The sequence below is a fragment of the Stegostoma tigrinum genome, chromosome 18 (assembly GCF_030684315.1).
Source record: "Stegostoma tigrinum isolate sSteTig4 chromosome 18, sSteTig4.hap1, whole genome shotgun sequence".
In the NCBI taxonomy this organism is placed as follows: domain Eukaryota; kingdom Metazoa; phylum Chordata; class Chondrichthyes; order Orectolobiformes; family Stegostomatidae; genus Stegostoma; species Stegostoma tigrinum.
The window spans coordinates 53,894,424-53,922,136 of NC_081371.1; positions in this window are offsets into that span (position 1 = coordinate 53,894,424).

The window sequence follows — 27,713 nt, forward strand, 5'->3', positions numbered from 1 at the left end:
TTTCGGGCCTAGGCCCTTCATCAGAGAGTGGGATGGGGTGAGGGTTCTGGAATAAATAGGGAGAGAGGGGGAGGAGGGCCGAAGATGGAGCCCTGAGGTTGGTCCGGAGGGAGGAGGGTAACTTCTTCAGGTTAGGCATCCCTGGAAGAGGCTTCACAGTGAGGTTAAAATAGTATCAGTGATAATGGGAACTGCAGATGCTGGAGAATCCAAGATAATAAAATGTGAGGCTGGATGAACACAGCAGGCCCAGCAGCATCTCAGGAGCACAAAAGCTGACATTTCGGGCCTAGGCCCTTCATCAGAGAGTGGGATGGGGTGAGGGTTCTGGAATAAATAGGGAGAGAGGGGGAGGAGGGCCGAAGATGGAGCCCTGAGGTTGGTCCGGAGGGAGGAGGGTAACTTCTTCAGGTTAGGCATCCCTGGAAGAGGCTTCACAGTGAGGTTAAAATAGTATCAGTGATAATGGGAACTGCAGATGCTGGAGAATCCAAGATAATAAAATGTGAGGCTGGATGAACACAGCAGGCCCAGCAGCATCTCAGGAGCACAAAAGCTGACATTTCGGGCCTAGGCCCTTCATCAGAGAGTGGGATGGGGTGAGGGTTCTGGAATAAATAGGGAGAGAGGGGGAGGAGGGCCGAAGATGGAGCCCTGAGGTTGGTCCGGAGGGAGGAGGGTAACTTCTTCAGGTTAGGCATCCCTGGAAGAGGCTTCACAGTGAGGTTAAAATAGTATCAGTGATAATGGGAACTGCAGATGCTGGAGAATCCAAGATAATAAAATATGAGGCTGGATGAACACAGCAGGCTCAGCAGCATCTCAGGAGCACAAAAGCTGACGTTTCGGGCCTAGCCCCTTCATCAGAGAGTGGGATGGGGTGAGGGTTCTGGAATAAATAGGGAGAGAGGGGAGGACCCCATCCCCCTCTCTGATGAACGGTCTAGGCCCGAAACATCAGCTTGTGTGCTCCTGAGATGCTGCTGGGCCTGCTGTGTTCAACCAGCCTCACATTTCATTATCTTGAATTCTCCAGCATCTGCAGTCCCCATTATCACTGATACAATTTTAACCTCACTGCGAAGCCTCTTGCAGGGATGCTTAACCTGAAGAAGTTACCCTCCTCCCTCCGGACCAACCTCAGGGCTCCATCTTCGGCCCGCCTCCCCCTCTCTCCCTATTTATTCCAGAACCCTCACCCCATCCCCCTCTCTGATGAAGGGTCTAGGCCCGAAACATCAGCTTTTGTGCTCCTGAGATGCTGCTGGGCCTGCTGTGTTCATCCAGCCTCACATTTTATTGTCTAGCTTATCGTACCGTTATGCAGGGCTGAGCGCAGTTCCTAAAGTGGCCACCACTCTGGGTGGGGCTGCTGAGACTGGAGGCCTGCTGACATCGGATTGGCCAAAAACTCTCTGAGATGGTACAGCCTCTCAAGTAGTGATGGGAAGTCATGCACTTCACCAAGTAATAGCCAGACAGCCCTAAAATTAGGCAGAGGCTTCTCAATTCTGCCTACATCTCTCACTTTCCCCGTCTGACAAGACTTTTTGTCAGGAGGTCCCTCTCTGCCCTTTCAGATGGAAGTAAAAACTTCCTGGTGCTATCTGAAGGAAAACAGCAATATTCCTCCAGGTCCTGGCCCACATTTACTCTTCATACACCTGAAAAACAGCTTCATTTGCCACATATCATTTTGGCTGTGCAAATAAACCTGTATGATCAGGAACATTCTTGTAACTACCATGGCTACACTTCAAAGGTTAACCATTGGTTATGAAACCCATTGACATGTCCCAATAACATTAACTAGTGCTGAAAAAATGGGGAGTTTGTTCTTCCAGACTGTTAAACCTTCAATGTCTTAACACCTGAGCAATACTTTCTGAAAACCTTCCACATTTTTTTTATAGTCTCCAAATTAGGTAGCATTTTATGCTATTGATTTACAACATGTTCTTTTTACAAAAACAATCTTCATCAGTAAAAGTGCCAAAGAATTTTGCAAGCAAATTCACATCAGTCTTATTAGACCTTGGAGTCGTCAAAAGTTAGAAAGAGAGATAACTAGCACTGGCTTAACCTGAGGGTAATCACACCTTAGACAAGGGGGGAGATTGAGAAGCAATGTCCTCCCTAGTAACCTGAGCCCATATTGAACCCATGCTTGTCGCTTCACTCTGCATTACAAACCAACTGGCCAGCTATTGGCCTAGCTAACTCCAAAGTTAAGGGCAGTGTGGTCTTACAAGACCATAGGGCTGCTTTCTCATAGTGAGAAAATACTGGTGGTCGTTTAACCTGAGGGTCACTACTCTTCAGGTATAAGAAGAGATTGCGAAGAAGAGTGCTTCATGCCAATGTAATTCTGCAGTGATACACACTTTCCTATTATTTGTCAGTAGTTACAGTGGTCTGTTGGGGAAAACTTCCTCTCATTCATTTGCACTTTTTACGTTATCATTTTATGTCAATATGCACTTATATTGAAGTATTAAAGCCAACTTCAAAGTTAAAATAGCAAACAGAAAATACCTCTCTTAAATTCCTTTGGAAGATTCAAATAAAATTTGAAAAATATCCAGAAAGGGAGAAGGTCTGTAGAGGGAGAAAAAAAAACATTTTATGGGTTGATTTTGTGTGCAGAGATTAAATCAGCAGCTCTGGATCATTTATTTTTAATATTGGAAACTTTATACCCCAGCGTATAAGGTCTGCCATATCTAAATGAGCTGATTGTTATGAAGACCAATGTTTCAGAATCAATAATTATAACTGAACATTGCACGCCAAGCTTTCAATTTTATAGTCATTACAATTTTGCATCTAAAGTTACACTGAGCATACAATTTTCAGTGAAATAATTATATTGCAATATCCTGTACTTACAAGGGTGCCCCATTAAAATGTTATCATAATCTGAACTTTCTTGAGGGTGACTGCTTCGATAATATGGTGGAGAAGTAACAGGTAAATAAGAATTTGCAGATTTTTTTTGTGTTGCTGTAATTCCAAGAAGGTAAAAGCTAAGTGTGTAATGAGTAAATAATCATAAGTAAAGGGTGAGGTAGTGATACAGTGGTAATGTCCCTAGACAAGCTCTCAGATTAACATGCTAGAGGTGAGAGTTCAAGGCCCACTCAGAAAGTGGGTCACATTCAACAAATCCCTGGCATTATAAGTTACATTGTTGGTAACCATATACCCATTGTTGTAGAAACCCATCTGGTTTGCTAATGCTGTTTAGGGAAGGAAATATGTTGTCTTTACTTGATAAGACTTATATATGACTCCAAAAACTGCTACAGCTGAGGAATCAGCCCACCAGGCACATGATACCTTTCTGAACTAAAAGCCTTTTACTTCTAGATGGCCCGTATCCCTCCATTCCCTGCCTACTCATAATTCTGTCAGTCTGCCTCTGAAATGTTGCTAAGGTATCTGCCTCCACCACCAGTTCTGGCAGCACACTCCAGGCACTTACTGGTACAAAAGCGGCTTTCCATATCTCCTTTAAATGTTCTCCTTGCACCTTAAACCTATGACCCTCCCTCGCATGTGAAATTTCTACCCTGACAAATAAACTCAGTCTATCTATTCTATAGATGTCGGTCATGATTTTGTAAACTTCTATCAGGTTGCCCCATCAACCCAAGTTTGTCCAATCTCTCCTCATAGCCAATATCTTCCAAACCAGGCAATATCCTGGTAAACCTTTTCTGTACCCTCTCCAAAGCCTTCACATCCTTCTGGTGATGTGGAGGCCAGAACTGTACACAATATTCCAATGTGGCCTAACTAATGTTCTATATGGCTGCAAAAAGCATGCTCTCTGTCTTCTTGGTCAACTTATCCATTTGTGTGGTCACTTTCAGGGAACTGTGGGCCTGTATGCATAGTTCCCTCTGTGTGTTGATGCTACTAAAGGTTCTGCCGTCTACTGTATGCTTCCTTCTTGCATTAGACCTTCCAAAACACATCACCTCGCATTTGTCCAGATTAAATTCCACCTGATATTCTCATCCCAAGCCTCCAGCCTATTTATATCCTGCTGTATCCTCTGACAATCCACCCCACTATTCGCAGCTCTTACAATTTTCGTGTTGCCCAAAAACTTACTAACCAAGCTACTTTCATTCTCCTCCAAACCTGTCAAGTCTCCAAGTTAGTTTGTAAATAAATGAATAATTGGTGCAAGTTTCTGTAATTGTCTTGTGAGATGTCGTAAAGGTAAAGCCACCATAGTTTTACCAGACCGTAGGGCTGCTCCCTCATTGGGGACAGGTAGCGGTTTAACTTGAGGGGAACCACACCTTGGGAAAGGGAAGAATTTGAGAAGGAGAGCTCTTCATGGCAGCCTCAGCTGGTAGAGGAATTGAACCCATCCTGTTGGCATTTCTCTGCATCTAGTCAACTGAGCTCACCAAAACCCTGTGAGTTATGGACATCATTGTCAAAGCCAGCATTTGTTACTCAATCCTAACTGCTCTTGAGCTGTGTGGCTTGCTGAGCCATTCTAAAGATGAGTTGAGCATCCCCCATGTTGCTGAGGCTCTGCAGACACATGACAATGATTTCATGGTTCGCCAATTTCAGATTCAGTCATTGAATTTAATTGCCACCAGCTATGATTTGCATGAGTTTTTTTTCTGGAATTCCATGCTGGGTATTTGGGCAGTTACTCTTATTGCATTTCTGCGCCCCCACTGGCTCCCTTTAGGGTTGGATATTAGAAGGTCTGTTATTGAGGGTCAGTTGGGAGAGCACAGTGGCTCAGTAGTTAGCACTGCAGCCTCACAGCACCAGGGGCTCAGGTTCGATTCCAGCCTTGGGTACCTGTCTGTGTGGAGTTTGCACGTTCTCCCTGTGTCTGCGTGGGTTTCCTCCGGGTGCTCCAGTTTCCTCCCACAGTCCAAAGATGTGCAGGCTAGGTGGATCGGTCATGCTAAATTGCCCGTAGTGTTCAGGGGTGTGTGGGTTATTGGGGGATGGGTCTGGGTGGGATGCTTCAAGGGGCGGTGTGGACTTGTTGGGCCGAAGGGCCTGTTTCCACACTGTAGGGAATCTAAAAAAAAAGATGGTATGACAAACCCTCACAAATCCTGTATGTGATAGCACAGTCAAGACATAACAGTTTAATTTTGCTGCTAGCTAGGGAACAGAGCTGCCGGCAGTGCGATAACTCAATATGCCTTTAGATTGATAATTTGGGATGGTTTGAAATCAATCCAAGAAGACCATCGGTGTGTTTGTGAGCTTAAATCTCTTGTTAATTAATACTTCATCTAATTCAAGCTTGACTTGTGTGGATGCCTTTGACGCTTTGATAACCATCTCTTATCCGGGGAGACCCAACGCTCTTGGCAGAGGACAAAGAAAGTACAGATCAGAGGTATAGATAGAGTGGACAGCCAGAGATTTTTCCCTAGGGTGCAGGTAGCTTTTATGAGGGGACATAGTTTTAAAGTGAAAGGAGGTCGATATCAGGGAGACGTCAGAGGTAGGTTCTGTGCTCAGAGAGTGGTAGGGGTGTGGAATGCATTGCTGGAGAGGGTAGTGGAGTCGGCCTCATTAGGAGCATTTAAACAGCTATTAAACAGCATATAGATGATAGTATAAGGTGACGGTGGAGGTAAGATAGACCTTAGGTTTCGAGTAAAAGTTGGGCACAACATCGTGGGCCGAAGGGCCTGTACTGTTCTATGTTCTATGTTCTATGCTTGAGCTCACCAATTTTGGGGGATTGGATCAGAGTATTCAAAAAATCCGACAGCTCAGCTACAGTATTCAGGAGTTTCCATCCAGTTATAACACATAAACATTTAGATTGCATTGGGTAAAATCACCTTTGGTAATATTGTGATCAGAATTTAATTGATTATTGGGACAGAACAGTGGTTAGCACTGCTACCTCAAAGCACCAGAGACGCCTGATTCAATTCCACCCTCAGGTGACTGTCTGTGTGGAGTTTGCAGATTCTCCCTGCGTCCGCATGGGTTTCCTCCCACACTCCAAAGATGTGCAGGTTAGGTGGATTGACTGTGCTAAATTACCCGTGGTGTCCAGGGATGTGGAAGTTAGATGAATTAGCCATGGGAAATGCAGGGTTACAGGGATAAGGTAGGGGTGTGAGTCTGGGTGGGATGTTCTTTGGAGAGCCAGTGTGGGCTTATTGGGCTAAATGGCCTGTTTTGACAGTGTAGGGATTCTATTCCATGATTATTAAAATCCACTTTGTTTGTAATTCATTAATGGGGTGTGGGCATTGCTGGCGGGGCCAGCATTTATTTCACATCTCTTGTTTCTTGTAAGAAGGTGGTGTTGAGTTGCCTTCTTGAAGTGCATTCGGTGAAGATGCTCATGTAATGCTGTTAGTGAGGGACTTCCAGGATTTTGGCCCAGTGGCACTGAAGGAAGACCGATGCATTTCTGATGTATGGTTTGGAGGGGAAATTGTATTCGGTAGGGTTTCAGCACTGTTCTTTATGTTCCTATGTGCCTGTGTTATCAATTCTATCCATAGCTTGAAGAAGGAATTTTTTAAAAGAAAGGTTCAGTAAAAGAAAACTCAGCCCTTTTGCTGATATGTGCAACAACAAAGTGATTTGGTAAGAGATTTGAAGAAATGAGGGTGATGAAACATTTTTATGCAATGAGCTCTCATGATCTGGAGTACATTGTCCATGAGCAATGTGGAAGAAGGGGTGATCAGATAGATAAGAGTAAGAATGGGATTGATTGGATTCCCTACAGAAAGGTGGGGACCTTGATTTGGCCAAATCTTGACGTTGCCTAGTTTTACTATTGGTTCGGTGGCATTTTGCTGAGGAAAGCACACAAGTGGTATTTCTGGCCCTGATTACAACTTTATAACTTCATTCAAGTTCATGGAATGACCATTATCTGGAGTCACTGACACTTCAACCTGAACAATGACCAAGGCGGAGAAACAAACCAGAAAAACAGTCTTGGGAATGACCGTGCTGGTCAAATTGGTTGCACCGTTCTGAGGTGTACAAAACCAGTGCGAGCAGTACAATGCAATTACCAGTTTTACAGGCTTTTCTTCCATTAGTTGATCGTCACATGGACAGCGATAGTATCTCTTCTGGTTGAAAGGGCGAGTGAGTACCTAAAGACAGAAAAACATTTTGCAAATAATTGATTGAACATCGATTGGTCTTTCAAAGGGAAGCCAAAGTTTCCTTCTAAAAGTTACGCTTCTGGCTTGAATGACATGCCAGCATTTCACTTAAACATGCAGCAACTTGTGGGAATAGATTGTTTATCTCCACAACCCTTCATTTATATTAAAATCCTGTGATTTAAAAGCATATGTAATTGCACAATTGCCCAACCACTATGCAAAGCTTAGGTTCAGTATCTAACATGCCAAAATGCATTCAGCAACATCTATAGAATAGCTTGCATATTTATCACAACGACTGACATTAATTATTACCCCACATGGTGATATCAAATAATAATCATTAAGTTATTAGTGAAACTTGAGCAGGCTTCTCAGTGCACCGATCGTGAATTTCAATCTTTCCTGCCACACATTTTTTGCAGAGTGCTGGAAAGTGAGAAAATGTAAGTGAAACTTTGATGCAGTGTGTAGCTAGCATGATGATATCGCCCTCACATTGCTGCCTTTCTGAGGACATCCCAGGCCACAAGACTCATTACTGGCAGTGTCAAAAGGCAGCTTGTTCCTTCAGATTTCAACACAAAACCATTCATTATATTCACATAGCCAAAAGGAACAGTCTGTGCCCACTTGGCCTGGCATTGTCTAAGGAGGGGCTGCTGTTTTGTTCTCAGCTTTGTTCCCACTGAAGAATTTACATTGACTGATTGCATTTTGGGGAGTTACTTGATTAAAATCCTTATCTCGACGTCACTCTGCTAACGGGCAATCTTTAGCTATCTTTCTCCCTGCAGAATCCCCGAAGAGTTTCTATTTGCATTTGCAAAGAAGGAAAATATTAAAGAGGATTAGGCTGGGGGTAAGCTTCAAAAGCTAATTACTAAATTAATTACAGTTACAAAAAGATCCTTCACTAAACCTTGTCTTCAATTTCTGTGAAAATCTCTGATTGTTATTGCATTAATGTAGAAATTTCCATTGTCAATCATATTGAGTAAGTCTCCAAGCACAGCAAAATATTAATCCAGGATTTACTTGGTTCCAAACTGTATGGTTACAGTTAACAGGCAAAGATGCTTGTCAATAGAATCTATTTGTTTGTTTTTACCAGAGAAGTGAAGAGATGTGGAATTTGGAAGACTGGACATCCAAAATGGCACGTTCTTTCTTACAATGGAGCTATTTTTCAAGACTTTTTTGGATGCAATCTATTACATACCAATTCCACGAGCATATGGCTCGAATTCCATTAGATAAGGTCAGAAGTCACGCAACATCAGGTGGACGATAACCTGGTATCTTGTGACTTCTGGCCTTGTCCACTGCAACCCATCACTGGCGCCTCCACATTATCAGATGAGGTGCCTGTGCTCACATTGAAGTGTTCTTTCAGCACTGGAAATGTCATTGTAGAGATTTTCTCCCAAGGTCTAACAAAGCAAACTTGCTGTGTAGATAACAAGGTGTAGAGCTGGGATAATACAGCAGGCCAAGCAGCATCAGAGGAGCAGGAAAGCTGACATTTCGGGCCTAGAACCTTCTTCAGAAAAAATGAAAAATTACCGTGGAGGCTGTGATGTCTTGTCTTGTTTGCAAAAATCCAAGAACAGCACCACCTGCTGCCCAAGCTGAGGGCTAATTTCATGCATTATGGCACTCAACACACTGAGCTTTTGGCAAGCAGTGAGATGACCAAGTTATTTCTGGTGTTTGGAAATGCAACCTTTCCTTTCTTCCTCATGATATAAGCAAGCACAGAAATAAAGTATGGGCAATAAATGATTGTTTAAAACGACATTGCAATCACATATCATCAAGCAAAGTATCTCCTGCTGAGTTCCCTTTATTTATTACTAAATCAGTTCTAAATCAGCTGGTGAAACAATCTGAGATAACACGGTGTAGCGCTGGATGAACACAGCAGGCCAAGCAGCATCAGAGGAGCAGGAAGGCTGACGTTTCGGGCCTAGACCCTTCTTCAGAATATTGGTGAAACAATTTATTGTTTGATAGTAAGAACTGCAAACCAGATACCAAACTGTTTTTGAGGACTTCAGTAGAGCCACTGAACATATTCAGATCAGAGTCAAAGTCTTAAAGCTGTTCACCAACAGTTGAACACACTTGGTAAAAGAATTACCACTTAAAAATGATTCTTTCTGGTTGCATTTCGCACATTTGGTTAAATTTAGTTGGACGATGATGTGCTATCATGTCAGGTGTGTGTATGAATTACTTAGTTTGAATGACAGGAGCCAACCAGCCACAGTGCGCTTTCCACACACGCACTGCACAAGCCTTTGACATAAGTGAGTAACAATGCATGAAGCAATTAACAATTCAACAAAAACAGTTCAGTCAAACATTTGAATACTGTGTCCTACTGTTCATGAAAACTCTCAATTAGATTTAGATTAGATGCTACTTTCTCTCCCTTCCTAAACTGCTAAATGCCTTCTTAGTCAGACTTTTAGCTGTTTGGTTTCCAGTATAATGTGTTGCTATAGTGACGTGAAGCTGAAATCTAAAAGCAGCTTTAGGTTCTTGGTAGAACCACAACGTTTAGCAACCTTCGCCTCTACTTTAATATTGTAGCATCCCAGCTTTTCACACCTTTGCCTGTTTACTGGGCAGCATGTGGCTGAGTGGTTAGCACTTCTACCTCACAGTGCCAGACACCCAGCTTCTGGTGACTGTCTGTGTGCAGTTTGCTCATTCTCCCCGTGTCTGTGTGAGTTTCCTCCGGGCGCTCCGGTTTCCTCCCATAGTCCAAAGATATGCAGGTTAGGTGGATTGGCCATGCTGTATTGCCTGTAGTGCCCAAGGAGGTATAGGCTAGATGGGTTAGCAACGTGAAATGTAGGGTCATGGGAATGGGCCCTGGGTGGGATGTTCTTTGGAGGGTCAGTGAGGACTCAATAGGCCAAATGGCCTCTTTCCTCACTGTAGGGATTCTAAATGTGTGATTGCTTACTTAATCTTCGACTTGCTGTAGAAGTCAGTAAAACCCAATGGTAGCCTGCATAGAACATAGAACATAGAACATAGAACATAGAACATAGAACATAGAACAGTACAGCACAGAACAGGCCCTTCAGCCCACAATGTTGTGCCGACCATTGATCCTCATGTATGCACCCTCAGATTTCTGTGACCATATGCATGTCCAGCAGTCTCTTAAATGTCCCCAATGACCTTGCTTCCACAACCGCTGCTGGCAACACATTCCATGCTCCCACAACTCTCTGTGTAAAGAACCTGCCTCTGACATCCCCTCTATACTTTCCTCCAACCAGCTTAAAACTATGACCCCTCGTGTTAGCCTTTTCTGCCCTGGGAAATAGTCTCTGGCTATCAACTCTATCTATGCCTCTCATTATCTTGTATACCTCAATTAGGTCCCCTCTCCTCCTCCTTTTCTCCAGTGAAAAAAGTCTGAGCTCAGTCAACATCTCTTCATAAGATAAGCCCTCCAGTCCAGGCAGCATCCTGGTAAACCTCCTCTGAACCCTCTCCAAAGCATCCACATCTTTCCTGTAATAGGGCAACCAGAACTGGACGCAGTATTCCAAGCGCGGTCTAACCAAAGTTTTATAGAGCTGCAACAAGATCTCACGACTCTTAAACTCAATCCCCCTGTTAATGAAAGCCAAAACACCATATGCTTTCTTAACAACCCTGTCCACTTGGTGGCCATTTTAAGGGATCTATGTATCTGCACACCAAGATCCCTCTGTTCCTCCACACTGCCAAGAATCCTATCCTTAATCCTGTACTCAGTTTTCAAATTTGACCTTCCAAAATGCATCACCTCGCATTTATCCAGGTTGAACTCCATCTGCCACCTCTCAGCCCATCTCTGCATCCTGTCAATGTCCCGCTGCAGCCTACAACAGCCCTCTACACTGTCAACGACACCCCCAACCTTCGTGTCGTCTGCAAACTTGCTGACCCATCCTTCAATCCCCTCATCCAAGTCATTAATAAAAATTACAAACAGTAGAGGCCCAAGGACAAGAGCCCTGTGGAACACCACTCACCACTGACTTCCAGGCAGAATATTTTCCTTCTACTACCACTCGCTATCTTCTGTTGGCCAGCCAATTCTGTATCCAGACAGCTAAATTCCCCTGTATCCCATTCCTCCTGACCTTCTGAATGACCCTACCATGGGGAACCTTATCAAATGCCTTGCTGAAGCCCATATACACCACATCCACAGCTCGACCCTCATCAACTTTTCTAGTCACATCCTCAAAGAACTCGATAAGGTTTGTGAGGCGTGGCCTGCCCCTCACAAAGCCATGTTGACTGTATTTAGTCAAGCCATGCTCTTCCAGATGGTCATAAATCTTATTCCTCAGAATCCTTTCTAACACCTTGCAGACGACAGACGTGAGACTTACTGGTCTGTCATTGCCGGGGATTTCCCTATTTCCTTTCTTGAAGAGAGGAATTACATTTGCCTCTCTCCAGTCCTCAGGTACGACTCCAGTGGAGAGCGAGGATGCAAAGATCTTCACAAGTGGCAAAGCAATTGCATTTCTCGTCTCCCAAAGCAGCCGAGGACAAATCTGGTCCGGGCTGCATTTATGCAGCATCTTTAATGCAATAATGCAGCACACAAAAGAGCTATCAAACCAATATGACAATGACACTCTAATAGGGAGGTACTAGGATTGATGTCCCAAAGCTTGACCAATGTGATAGATTTTAAGGAGAATCTCAAAGTACAAAAGTACAAAAAATGCATCTCTCCTTAGTTTAAACACCTGTTTGTTTTTCCAGCATTAATTCTGTCACCCCTTCAAACCTAAATTCCTCCCAAGGTGTCAAAAAGTGAATGTGGAAGGTATTTAGGAACAAGATCAGCAGAAACGACTTCCGTCAAGGATTTATGAAACTTTGGAATCCCCCATCCTGGATGGTTGTGGATGTTCGGTGGTTGAGTCCGTAGAAGGTTGGGACAAATGTGTTTTCTGGTATGTGTGGAACATGGTGACCGAGGGAGCTGATGGGAAAGTGGAGTTGAAGGTCAAAATTAGCCATGATCCTACTGAAAGATGAAGCAGCCTCAGCATATCATACAGTTTACTCCTGCTACCATTCCATGTGGTCCTGAAGTCGCTGTTTTTGTTTGGAAGTAAATCAGAGTCGCCTTTTTGTGCACAGCAAAAAAACAGCAGTTAAAAAAAGTTAATAGAATTTGATAGAACCATTCACTTAATATATAAGTTGGAGGCCAATGAAGGTGACATGTTTGAAATTTCAGGAGGGAATTCCAAAACAAATGATCTTGTTTTACAAAATGCATGAATGTCAATGGAGGAGCAATTAAATTTAAAGATGTGCAAAAGGTCAGAATTAGATATAATTTGGACAGTTTTAGGAGTTTATAAAATAACGATGGTTATGGATCAAGTTGATTATAGTTGTCTTTTCCCTAGGATGGGCGATTTCAAGAGTAGGAGGCACATTTTTAAGGAGAGAAGAAAGATTTAAAAAACACACGAGCGGCAATTATTTTATATAGAGGGTGTTTCACGTGTGGAATGAACTTCCTGGTATTGTGGGTACAATTACAATGTTTAAAACATTTGGATAAGTACATGAATAGGAAAGCTTCTGAGGGAAATGGGCCAGGTGCAGGCAGGTGGGACCAGTCCTTATGTTCAGCAGGGACTGGTTGGGCCAAAGGGACTGTGTTTATGCTGTATGACTCTATGACTATGACTGTGACTTGAGACAGCGCTCTATTATTGACCATTCCACAGGTACATTCTAATATGGAAGTAAATCATTTCTGAATCCATATGTTTAAAAGCCGCCACTATTTCAAGTTGGGCAGACAAGACGTTCAACAATTGTCACTTATAGACTCAATGGTGATATTTTTCACTTAGCAAATGGTATAAAAAGTTACGCAGTCCTCTGCTACAGCACCAGAACTAACACACATTCAGTTTGTATCTGATTTGCCAGTCATGTGAAAACAGCAATGGACTGAGGCATCTCATCTGTTTACATGACGCTACATGTCAGTTAATTGTTTCTCTCTTTTAGAAGGTGTTAAAATATGACCCTGAGGGAAAACTGAGCCAAGACAGGGCAGTACAAACTTCATGTGTAACTGCAAGTATGGTGTGTAATGGATCTTGTCTATCAGTTACACATCATGTATTTATACCAAACAGCTTCAAATTGGAATGAAGGTGCCTTTAAATAGCACCTTTGAGGACCCTGAAGACTTCCCAATGTGGCCCACAGCCAATGAATGAATTCTGAAGTGCGGTCACTGTTACTTTGAAGGTAAATTGTGGCAGTGATTTATACACAATTGACTCCCACAAAGTGTGATGTGAAATCGGATTTTGTATAATTTTATGGAAGTGTTAATTTAACACAGGCAATGTGTGGGTGAAGATTGATCAAAATGGAATAGTTGAATCATTTCTTTTCTGAGCTCATAATTAGAACAGCCAGGAAATAGATAATTTGGTATGAATATGATATTATAACTTAAATCAGTTGAACTGAAATTGCTAGCCAGGGAATTCAAAAGAATATTTAGGGCTTGGGTTAAACAACGGTACCGGTTAATCAATGAATTGCATCTACGGGTGTAACATTATATCCTTCATAACCTTGCAGGTGTTATTTTATCAAACATGTTTGAGTTTAAACTAATTGTGGTATCGGCCCCTCCTCTTCGATCTTTATTATTGGGCATATTATTTGCTCAAATTAAGGCTGAACACTACAGATACTGGAAATCTGAAACAAACACAGAGAACTCTGTACAAACTCAACAGGTTTGGTGGCATCTGTGGAGAGAGTTAAACTTTCAAGCTCAGTGACCCTTCTTCAGAACTTCCATTTTAAAGAAGATCGTATCAGATTTGAAATAGTAACTTGAATAGTTGTTTGACTTAGAGTCTAACAGACAACATCACCAGCAAAAATGTCCAAACCAGCCCTCTAGGACTCGACCCTCATAAGGAACATTTCACTACTCTCCCAACGGATAGGTGCAAAAAAGCACGTGTTTTTATTTTAATATAGTTTTCTTCTTAAACCCCTAACTAGACACTGGGAATATATTCCTGCAGTAACTGTGAGCTCTGCAATAAACTGCAAACCAGTTTTGATTTTGTTAATCTTCCTTTGCAACTTGAAAACCTTCACACAATGTGAATATCTAGAGGCACAAAGCCTCCGCAAATGTAAAGCATATCATTGCACAGCCTTAAGAGGCTTCAAAGATTATCGGTAATTGTACCCATTCAACTTTTTCTAATAATCTTTTCAGTTCAGAAAAAGGTCAAGTTACTGCTTTAAGTTTTCTGTAGTTGTAAGCAGTGTTGTCCTTGTCCCAATTCTGCTACTGCTGTGTTATTTGGAGTTGAGATGCACTCACTTCATCACAGATTCCCCACAGTACAGAAAGAGGCCATTTGGCCCATTGAGATAGCACTGATCATCCAAAGCCTACTACCCTGCCCCCACTGGTGTTTTCTAAAAGCCATAGCTAACCCATTTAAACTGCACACTGCTGGGTCATTGTTACCATGGCTAATTCATCTACTCTGCGATCATTGGAGTACGGGAGGAAACCAGGGCAGCCTGAGGAATCCCACACAGGCATAGGGAAAACATGTGAACTCCACACAGACGGTTGCTCAAGGCTAGAATCAAACCCAGGTCCCTGGCAATGAGAGGCAGCAGTGCTAACCACTGAGCCACCCCAACCTGTGGGCTTGTGGTGGGTAACCAAGAACGTGCACACCAGCTGGCCCCCAGCATGAACACATCCTAGGGGTGGAGGGAATGCAGTGTGGACAAAGTATGGCAGCAGAGGGATTGTACCTGCCAAAGTGCTGGCACTCAAGAAGATCAGCTCCCTTTGTGGGACATCAGCCTAACTCTCAAGGTTCTGAGAGATAGTAGGAACTGCCGATGAAGGAGTCTGAGATAACAAGGTGTGGAGCTGGATGAACACAGCAGGCCAAGGAGCATCAGAAGAGCATGAAAGCTGACGTTTTGGGTCAGAAAATCTGAAGAAGGGTCCAGACCCGAAACATCAGCTTTCCTGCTCCCCTGATGCTGCCTGGCCTGCTGTGTTCCTCCAGCTCCACACCTTGTTATCTAAAGGCTCTGAGCTGTTTCAGACCATGACATCAGAGCATTGCATATTTGCCCTTTATCTCAGCACTACAACATTCATTTCTTCATTCATTATCCTGAAGCTGATGGCACACCCTCGGCTTGCATGCTTCTGCTATGTCACGTTGTGATCAGAGACTCAGTCACGTGAAGATGATAATGGCCTGAGCACATTTCATTTGTTTACATGATACTGTGTGTCAGTTGACTGTTTCCCTGTTTTAGAATATGACCCTGAGGAAAACTCATCACACGCATCTGCACAGGATATATTTCCACTGGCGGAGGGATGTGCATCTTATACCTCTCAGCTTGTTTTTGTAGTGCTCACACTTTAATTGCAGCATTGTAATAGTGCTACAGTTCAGGATTGAGTTGATTGGTCCCTTATTGGCTTAGAACATAGAACATTACAGCACAGTACAGGCCCTTCGGCCCTCGATGTTGTGCCAACCTGTCATACCAATCTCAAGCCCATCTAACCTACACTATTCCATGTACGTCCATATGCTTGTCCAATAGAACATAGAACATAGAACATAGGCTTGTTAAACATTCATTATTACTGCGTTGTAATCTCCTGCCATACCCTTGCTCATTAGTTTTACCCAAACAATCATCCAATGCTCTCTTGAATGCCTCAATTCGAAAGCAGGAAAGTGGAGTTGTAAGTTATCAGATCAGCCAAGATTTCATTGAAAGGCACAGCAGCCTTGATGGGCTGAATGGCCCACTTCTACTCCTATCTTATTCTCTTACAGTATGATAGAGGTGTTGAAGTGTCATGGCTGAGGGAGCAGGAAGTGCAATGGTGCTGAGGATTGAGTAGACTAGGAGGATGAGGCCCTCAAATGGACATGACGCATGTATTATTGAGAACTGTCCACCATGAGCCTTGGCAAGATGCATGTGCAGCAGTAGAGTCACAGCAAGCTCATTTATCTCAGTCAGCTGGAGGGCTGGTTTACAATGCAGAGTGATGGCAACAGCATGGGTTCAGTTCCTCCACCAGCTGAGGTAACTTCGAAAGACTCTCCTCCTCAACCTCTATAGTCACCCTCAGGTTAAATCACAACAAGTCATTTCTCTCTCTAACGAAGGAGGAGAATTATCGCATATTGACTTCTACTATGTATTTGATAAAAGAGCTTGAGAAGAAAAACATTGTGTAGCGAGCTGTTTGATCTGAAGCTCTCTACCTGAATGAGGGATTCTGTGCCTATGTCTCCTAACTTAGGAACTTCTCTGCAACCCTTTGGAGATGAGGCAAGTGTTTGTCAACTGGGTCACACATAGGACTAAGATGTTGAACTGTTAATTATAATGATTTTTTGGTGTTTTCAAAGAAATGAAGTATTAGTAAGCGTTTTTAAAAGAATCCAATGTCTCCATATCAGCAATGTTTTCTGACAGTGAACAATGCCAATAATTATCTTGAACTTTCATGCAGAAAGATGTTGGTCAGTGGTGCATTATCAATACCACACTTAACAGTAATGGAGCTCAGTCGGAGTTTTACAATGGGGAAAGAGGCCCTTTGGCCCATTATAATTGGTGCTAGCTTTTGGTTCACTGAGCTTAAATTGAATTTTACGAAGTAGAAATCAACCTCAATTAGACACCAAATGTTTATTCTTTTATTAGAGATTTAGATTCAACTTTTGCTTCATAACAAAGCAAGTAACAAGATGTCATTGTATTTTTGGCATATGTAAAGATCCTGAACTCTTGGAGTATCGACACACACCTCCAAAACAATATAGCATATGAAAGGCGTGCAGTTTGTAAATGAAATGTGGGGCCTCTCTCAAGAAATATCCTGCATAGATCAGGGTAAGAAATGCAAGACCAGTTATTGTGGGAGGCCAGGCCCAACTAATGACTCAATCAGTGATTACATTACTATCCTCCAGCTGCTGTAGTTTCAATTTATCAAGATGTAATAATCCAACGGTAAAAGGCTAACTGTTTGACAACCTTCATCTCCTTACACTTTACTACCCATACACTTCATATCTAGCTTGTAAATGAAGAGTCTGCTTCTACCACATAATTAATGTTCCAAATAATTGCATTTATGTTGGGCTGCACACTGAAATACATGACATTGATGGAAATATTTTGCTACCTCATTATCCGTAAGTAGAACATGTCAGTCCTGAACGTTCTCAGGCTCCGATGGGGAATTCCCAGAGGAAGTTGATGGATGGATGTCTGACAAAATCTTCCACTTCCTAGTGGGTTCAGGGCTTACTGAACACTCATCTGCCCTGAATGTGATCTGTGGAATCAGCAATTTCAACAGTCCAAGCCTGCCATTGCTTTCTATGCCGTCCGTCATCCTCCACTCCATAGAGGTCTTAAAATCTTAGAGTGATATGGTTTGAAAGAAGGCCATTCAGTCCTTTAGATCTGCTCTAGTTGTTTGGAAGATTATCCAACTGGCCCCACTTTCCTACATTCTTTCCTTGGCCCTGCAAATCTTCCCCTATCAAGTATTTATCCAACCCTCGTCTGAAAATTATCATTGATCAGCATCCATCATCCAGGCTAAAAACCAAAAGGACTGCAATTGCTGTCAATCGGAAACAAAAACTGGAATTGATGGAAAAGGTGACATTCTGAGGAAGGGTCACTCATCCCGAAACATTCACTCTGATTTCTCTCCGCAGGTGCTGCCAGATCTGCTGAGCTTTTCAAGCAATTTCTGTTTTGCGTTCATCATTCAAGGCAGGGAGTTCTAGATCAAACAGCTCACGAAATAATCCTTTTCCTGTCAAGTTATTTTATCAAATACCTTAATTCTGAGGGTACCTTAAATAGGGAGTCTACCTAAACCTCCTACATTAAGTTCTAAGGAAGGAGGACCTGAAATGTTAACTCTGATATTTTCTTCACAGATGCTGCCAGACCTGCTGAGCTTTTCCAGCAACTTTTGCTTTCATCACTGAACCACTACATTGCCCCATGCAACCAAACTGTTTGGTGCATTACCTCCAATGCTTGAGTCTTTGTAGATAACAAAGTACGGAGATGAAGGAACACAGCAGGCTCGAGGAGCAGGAAAGCTGACATTTCTGGTCGAGACCCTTGTTCAGTAAAGTTTTCTCCAGCTCCACACTGTGTGTTATCACTGCCTGTCTCATGTTCTGGGAAACCATGGCCTTCAGTGGAGTAGGCTTTGGACAACACTGAGAGAAAATTCCCCATCATCCAGGATTCAAGAGAATAGTTCGGTCCCCGTTCTTAAAAAGAAGGTAAAGAATTCTACCCTAAACATGCTGAATTGTTTGGGCATTGCTGGGAAAGCATAAGCAGGATTCCTCCCTGCCTCCTCATCTCCAACAATGCGCTGAAGGGGATCTTTCAGCATGGGCTATGCTCCTCATTTCTACCTCGAAGGGCACTGGAGCACGAATGTTTGGAAAGTCCTTAATTGAAACAGTGGAACAAACCTGGCTCAGAAACCTTTGCTGCTAAAGAGTGTAAACATTTCCTGTGGGTGGCATCAAGGCCGTGAAGAAGCCAACCCGATAATTTGGGAGCAACGGCAGAGGCAGTCTCCAAGATGGCATAGCAGGAAGTGATCCAGGAGCTGGTGGGGGCGTGGTCGTGACGGGGGTACAGAGGTTGGGTGAAGGTTGGGGATGGTCTGGAGAAGAGAAAATGAGGGGAGAATAGAGTGGGTGGGGTAAAAGAATGTGGGAAAGAGGAGAGAGATGGAGTGAGGAAGAGAGAGTGGGTGGTGGAAGAGAGGGATGAATAGAAAATGGGAGGGAAGAAGAGGAATAAGAGAGAAGGGGGAAGAGAGTGGAGGGAATAAGGGAGTAAGGGAGAGTGGGAAGGGAAGTGGTAGCTTTAGGGTGGAAGCGGGCAAAGAGAGAGTGGGATGTAAATGGGGGTGGAGGAGGGGGATGTTTGGGAAGGTGAGTTTAGGGGTATGTCAGTGAGACTGGGAAGTGAGGTGTTTGTGGGGCATTTGGGGGTGTCTTTGGTTGGTGAAGGGGAACAGCAGAGCATATGGGTCTGGGGCTTCACCCTTCACAACGTCAAGACGACATGGCACGGCCCCCTCTCTGACTGACACCGTACTTTTCCGGGACCCATTACACACTCATCTCCCACCTTCCAGGCACAGACATAGACACAGAAACACACACACTCAGATGCAGACACACACACAGACACAGATACACGCACACAGACACACGCAGACACAGACACAGATACACACTCAGACACAGACACACACACACAGGTACAGACGCACACACGCACTCACACATTTACACAGACACACGCACACACACACACACACATTCACACTCACACACACACACACACACACACACACACACACACACACAGACACACACACATTCACACACACACACACACACACACACACACACACACAGACACACAGACTCACACACACACACACACACACACACATTCACACACACACACACACACACAGACACACACACACACACACACACACACACACACACACACACACATTCAGACATACAGACACAGATGCACACACAGACACACACACAGACCCAAACCCACACATACAAAGACCCACACACAGATCCACACACACAGGCATAGACATAATCACACACACACACACACTCACACATGCACATGCACACACAGTCAGACACATACAAACAGATGCAGACACAGACACAGACAGACAGACACACACACACAAACACACACACACATTCAGACATACAGACACAGATGCACACACAGACACACACACACAGACCCAAACCGACACATACAAAGACCCCACACAGATCCACACACACAGACACAGACATATTGGAGATGATAGGAGTGGAAGTAATTCAGTTTCCAGAATAAACTACTGTTCTCCCTTTAACTGGTTAAATCGACAAGTACAAAAAAGCCAGAGAGCAATTTGCCCCTTCGTGGGGGCTACTGCTTTCCTCCTGATTTGGGTGATGACCTTCTCTGAAAAAGCAGGTGATCCAGTCGGACTGCTATAAAACATCTGACACAAGTCCCCAAACAGAGTCTATGGTGATGGAAAACCTGACCCAGCCACTGAGCCAGTAATTTAATACAGCCCAAACTAAATTGGTCGACCGTGATTCTGTGATTATAAGCCTTGGTAGATTGGATGCGTATGATCCTGTGGGGCTGAAGAATAAATGTGCCTCCAGGTTGTAGAGCTGACCTGTCAATCTCTTTAAAAGGGACACACATTCGCCTGATACCACATACGCTTGATGCTAGTTAATGAGAACATGGGCACCAATTGATCATGAATGTATTTAAATCCGTACCAGTGAGGTTTGATTAATGGAACAGACTAATAAATGGGACAATTCCATTTGCATTTGGGCCATTTCAATTAATCAGCTTCAAATGGCTTGTTCGATCATTTGGGCTGCAGGATAGGAAGACTGTCCTCTGGCGTCCCCCACACTCCCCATCCTCTTCACTGTGTGCGTGATGGACACCCATCACAAATAAACCGGGAGCGTGAGCAACAGATGGGGAAATGTCAGACCCAAACTTGGCAGGTCCGTGGCCCTCAGGCAAATGAGGCACAATAAAATTATGAAATAATTTAGGTGCAGAGATTTAAGTGCACTGTGTCCTTTTGCTCATCTTTAAAATAGGTGATGGTTTAAATGCATTACGTCATACCAGAGATGTGTTTGTACAATAGTAGAAAGGTGTCCACTTGGAACTAGTATTAAACCCATTGCATAAGAAAATCAGCAGCATGATGGGATGGTGTGGGGGATGGGCTTAGATTAGTTCACAGGTCGGCGCAACTCCGAGAGCCGAAGGGACTGTTCTACCCCGTATTGTTCTATGTTCAATGTTCTATGATGACTGATGACTGCCTGTAGCATTGGCCCTGATGAACTACAACTAAGGGACACAGTTTAAAAGGAAGGGTTTTACCCATGTAAGATGAGGCTGAGGACTTTTTTTTTTATCCCGCAGATGTTCAGTGACCTTTGGATCGCTGAGAACAGAAATAACTAAACATTTTCAAGGCAGGTAGCTAGATTCTCGACTAATGAGGGAGAAAACGGCTGTCATCGGAAAGTGGAGCTCAGAGCACAATCTGATCAGCCCTGATTTTATTAAAAGATAGAACATGCCTGAAAGTGTGGAATAACCTGCTTTGAATTCATATAATGATGTACCTTTTTGTAAATCAACCTACCCAGACATGAACAATACAGATAGGACAGCAGCCCAGGCCTTCTTGTGCAAAGGATGGGTCACTACCGCCATGCCACTGGATCCCTTAAATGTTTTCTGAATCAACATGTTAACAGAGATTATGATACTCCTCCGGAGCAGGCAGGACTTGACCCTGGCCTCCTGGCTCAGAGTTAAGGGCATTACCACTGCACACAAGAACCCTTATACTTTGCACACTCATGACATGAAATACATAATAGAAGGCTTTTTTTTTCTATCAAGGACTGATATGTTGTTATTATTTCATACTTTTGGACCTATCACAATTCATTGAACAGCAAGTGAAGCCTTCCTGACTAACATTGATCCTTTAACTAGAATCACTAAAGACTGATTATTTGGTTATTTGTCTGATTGTTGTTAATGGGATCTTTTGAGCACATTGATTGTCAAATTTACTGACATTACTGCAGCAAATACACCTCAACAGTATGTCATCGGGGCGTCCAAACTGAGCTCATGAAGCGGTGCTGAGGAAAGGTGAGCCTTTCCTTTGTAGTGGTTTTATGTTTGGAGTCTTTTTTTATCAGAATATGATTCTTGCAGCAAAAATTCACAGAATACACAATAAGATGCACTCGCATGCCTAAATACAGACCACAGAATGATATTGTATTGCAACACTCATGTATGGAATGCTACAAACTGACTTCAAGTAATTGTTAATTTTTCATAATCCATGTCTCCTAACCCACATGGTCAAAAAGAGACCAAAGCACACCTGAGATGTCAGAGGAGACTGCAAGTCAATTGATGAGTGAATGGTTCAAATTATACAATCCAAATTTATTGAAACACACAACTCTTTGTTATTGAGGTGCGATGTGACAGTTCCACATTTCCATGACAAAAACTCTGTTGTCTGAGAGGTTTCTTTCTCTGTGCACGGAAAAGCTAATTAGAACAGCAGCTTTCAGAAAACAAATCAGATTGAGAGTTTTTTGAGGATTTTGCCAGTGTAGTGGCTGGGAAAAATATAATGGGGATGCAGTAGATATAGCTCCACCAAATCTTTAATGAACACCAGAGACTACTGGTGAAATTAGATTATTTTAATTGATCTGTTTGGAGTTGTGATGACACATGGAAGGGGTAGATGGGACTTGAACCGGGACCTTCTCATCCAGAGTAAAAAGCCTACCAGTGCTTCACAAAGATTCTGGGATCTGAGAGGTGGAAGTAAACCAGTCTGTTTCCTGACAGTGATAATGGGAACTGCAGATGCTGGAGGATCTGACATAACAAAGTGTGGAGCTGGATGAACACAGCAGGCCAAGCAGCATCTCAGGAGCACAAAAGCTGTTGTTTTGGACCTAGACCCTTCATCAGAAAAGGGGGATGGAGAGAGGGTTCTGAAATAAATAGAGGGAGAAAGGGAGGCGGACTGAAGATGTGTAGTTGCAGTGGGAGAGAGATCCCCTGAGGTTGGTCCGGACGGAGGAGGGTAACTTCTCCAGGTTAGGCATCCTGGAAGAGGCTTTGCAGTGAGGTTAAAATAGTATCAGAGATAATGGGAACTGCAGATGCTGGAGAATCCGAGATAACAGAGTGTGGAGCTGGATGAACACAGCAGGCCAAGCAGCATCTTAGGAGCACAAAAGCTGACGTTTCGGGCCTAGCTGTCAGCTTTCGTACTCCTAAGATGCTGCTTGGCCTGCTGCGTTCATCCAGCTCCACACTTTGTCTTCTCTGTTTCCTGACAGCTACAGGTTTAAAGACTGGACCCTAGACCATTGGAGTACCCTAGACAGAGCAATTGAAAGAGTGTGGAGTGAGAATGCAGCAATTTAGATTAAAAAACACAGGTTTGATGGGCAGATTAGGCAGCAGGCAAAGAACAGACTTCCTCTGAGGTTAAAATAAAACAAAGACTGTGGATGCTGAAGATCTGAAACCAAAACAGAAATTTCTGGAGGAATTTAGCAGGTCTGGCAGTGAAGCAGTGTTAACGTTTCGAGTCCAGTGACCCTTCCTCAGAGGCCTTCGGGTTAATGTGTTGCACAGGTTTCTACTCTCTGGTTCTTTCTATTTACCGGATGTATCCTTTGGTTTGGATATGAGGGCCAGGGAGCATGGTGCTCAAGCTTACAATTATTACTGAGACAGGGGATGCCATCAATAATTAAAAACAACTGCACAAAGTGAGTATTGATAAGATGGTAGTCTGGAAGAAATGTGTTCAAGGGTGATTCAATTCAAGGGTGGGTAAATCTAATGTAGTCGATTTTGATCAACAAAAGACCTCCCTCAACTGTATCAACATTTGTGAATACACCTCCAGCCAGGGCTTTTCATTGATCCACTTGTTACTAAGTTAGGAAATCTATGTCAGCTCATGCTGACGCTTAGATCGTAACGTTCTCACCTCTGAGACAGAAGAGTTCAGCCCCAGTCCAGGGAACTGAGCACATGAATCAAGTTTGAAAAATCTATCCTCTACAATGTGGAGAACATTTACTTACTGTATAAAAATATAAAACCAATGGACCTGAGTTTGTAGTGGTAATAACCTGTCCTTTCAGGTGGAAATTAAATATTGCATGGCACTATTTTACAAACATACAAAAAAGGAATAAGATTAGGCCACTCGGCCCTTCAAGCCTGCTGTGCCATTCAATAAGTTCGTGGCTGATCCGATTCTAACCTCAACTCTACATTCCCGCATACCCTTGAGAATCTTTCAACTTCTCGGAAATTAAGGACATATCTACTTCTGACTTTAAAGTTTTGAAACATTCTGTATCCACTGCCGTTTGAGGAAGGGAATGCAGAAGAAGAAGAAAATGTTTCCTCATTTCTGTCTTAAATGGGTGTCCCCTTATTTTTAAACTGTGACCCCTACTTGTAGAAGATGAAGAAGATGAAGAACTAACAATGCATGGCACAAAGACTGTGCTGAAACAATTCTGGAAAGACTAACAAAGTTACTGTTTCAAGTCCACTATAATTCTTCTTTGGACTTGAAAGTAATCAAGATCATCTGGTTATTATTGCTTCTTATGGAATTTTGCTGTGAGAAAATTGGTTCGTTTCTGTGTATAGAAACAGTGAGGAGACTTCAAAAGATCTTAATGTGTTGGGAATGCTCTTTGGAACATCCTGCTTGTTCTCAATGGTGCCACATAAATGTAAGCTTTTTTGTTTAGCAGAATGCAAAAACAGAAATTTTAACCCTCCAAGGCGTGTTAGGGCTTTGTTATGAAGCAATCGAAATGGATCACACAATGTCAAAATGTCAATCTTGAAAATAAGCCTATAAATATGATATTAGATTCCCAACTGTACTCAGTGTAATTGAATATTTCTTTCAAAAGTATTCAGTACCCAGTATCTATGACCCAGAATCAAACCATTATGTTCAACAGGTCCCTATTAGTACTAACTTGTCGGGGTTTTTCGACAGATATCTTTATTGCTGACGCTTAGAAGTATTTCATTACATGATGACAATGGGAAGGAATGATCGATTTTCAACTTCCATCATCTAAATTTGATATCTGAGAACTTCATGGAACAAAATGCTTTTAAGAAAGAAAAAAACATGGACCTAAAATAGCTTTAAAATTGCTAAAATGAATATATAAAATACCTTGCAAGAACTGAGACAAACACTACATTGGACAAACTGGCAGAAAACTAGCCACCAGGATACATGAACATCAACTAGCCACAAAACGACATGACCCACTATCACTCGTATCCTTACATACAGATAAGGAAGGACTCCACTTTGATTGGGACAACACATCCATCCTAGGACAAGCCAAACAGAGACACGCACGAGAATTCCTAGAAGCATGGCATTCCAGCCAGAACTCCATCAATAAACACATTGATTTGGAGCTAATCTACCATCCCCTGAGAAAAAGAACAGGAAATGACATCACCAACGCAGGAAATGACATTGCCAACCCAAGGAAACCTAACCAGATAAATAGAAAGCGGGACATAACACCAAGGCTTTCGGCGGAGGCTCACTGATGATGTTACCTAGAATGGCGACGAAACGTCTGAAAACGAACCTTCCAGCTCAGCGAGCAAACTCATATCCAGAACCTCAACCTGAGCTACAAATCTTCTCAAAATTTGCTCGCTAAAATGAGCACAGATGAGGCAAGTTCAGGAAAACCATGTGGGATAAAAAAATCAGCTGAACTTAAATGATCACTTTTTCTTCCTACAGGCATGGAAACCAGTCAGCTGATTCAGGTGCCAAGAAATTCGCATTTTCTGTTCTGATTTGGACATATATGAGAGGTCACAGTCATTGGATATAAAAAGGTTGCTTTCAAGTATCCAGCTCGGAAGGAGAAGGAAGCCAGATTCGGGCAAACACAAATGAACCATATTTCAATAGCTGCTTGGTAGATCAGCATGCAGAGAGGAAGAAATTGGATTGGTAACAGCATTGGATTGGAAGAATGCCCTCTCTTACACTGTCTCCTTCTCATCTGAAACGCTAGTACCGGTGATAAAACGCATGGAAAAACATTTATTCATTGAGATTTCAATGACGTAAGACATGTCTCTACTGCTGAGGATGCAAAACGTCAACTAAACATTAGTAGTCTCAGGTTCCTAGGAACATATGTACTTATGAGCCCGAGACTACTGCTGGTTAGTTGTTCAATGACGATAACATCAAAAACTCGGAAGGATTTCAGATTACCATTGTGCTGGCCAGTGTCCCCTTTTAGAAAATCTTTACAATAGTTTTTGTGGCTGTTTAATCGTGAGTTTTATTTGTTTTCTCAGGCTTAGTAAGTAATAATTTCCACCTTCTTTCTTTCAAGTAAGCTTCTGGTTGCTCCAACTTTGGCTGGTACTTTATTTTAGTTGAAGTATGATAGAGCTGCACGCGAGAAAGAGAAAGGAAAATTGTTGAGGCTGACAGAAGGGTTAAAAAGGGACTCTGTTCAACAAACCACTCCCCTCACCTGATTATAAACAATGCTCACAAAAAAAAATAGTCAAATGCATGGATATATTGATTTAAAAAAAGCTCAAGAAGTGAGATTTTCATACATTGTATGTTTTCTGTCAAGGAGAGTGAATGGACAACAAGTCTAAAAAATAGGTGTGGAAATCTGAAATAGAGAACATTTCTGAAAAAAAACAGTGGGAAATAAAATGATAAAAGCAATTATACCAGCAATTTGTAAAGATTAAAACGAATAGGAAAATATTGCTTGGCTTATTAAGAATGAAATGGTGCAGAATCTTTTCAGCCAAGTCAGGATGACCTTCATTGTTATCCTCACATACGTTAGCCCAGAGACTGTTCATAGTCTTGCCAGTGTAAAATTTATTAACCTGGTACAATTTTTTTTCAATTCTACACCCTGTGTAGCTGGCAAGCGTCAGTCAGTCAGACTGCAGTATTTTCGCTGCAACATGTAGATTGAAAACCAGGAAGTGTAAAGCAGGAGTATACAGTATAGTTAATTTTTGTGGAGGAACTGAGTTCAGAACTGAGAAATACGAATATGATTAAAGTGGGGAGATAAAAGAAACATGTAAAAATAACCTTACTTTTAATTTGGAAAGTTGGGCAAAGTAAGCAAAGTAAGTTTGGAAAGTAAGCAGGTTAGAATGAGCTAAAAGTCTCACCTGTGAACTACCTTCACATTGAATGAGGTTCCATACTCGTAAAATTAACATTGCATTGCCAGAGAGGCTGTTCATAACTAGGTTACATTTATTATGATATTAGAAACTCAGTTATTCCTAAACAGACTTGGCTTAATTCTTTTCAGCTGCCACTAGTTCAGACTATAGGAAGGACTTTATGAAACTTGAAAAAATTTAAAAGGATATTGCCAGGGTTTGAGGTTTTGAGCTCTAGGCCCAGGACGAATAGGCTGGAGCTATTTTCCCTGGAGAGTCACATTCAGAGTTGGAGTCAATCATAAGGTGCATAGTTAGGGTGCATAGCCAAGATCTTTTTCCCCGGGTGGGGGTAAAAAACCTAGAGGGCAGAGGTCTCTGTGAGAGGCGAAAGATTTAAAAGGAACCTAAGGGACAACCTTTTCACACAGAGGGTGGTGCGTGTTTGGAATGAGCTGCCAGAGGTGACGGCGGAGGCTGGTACAGTTAGAACATGTAAAAGGCATCTGGATGGGTATATGG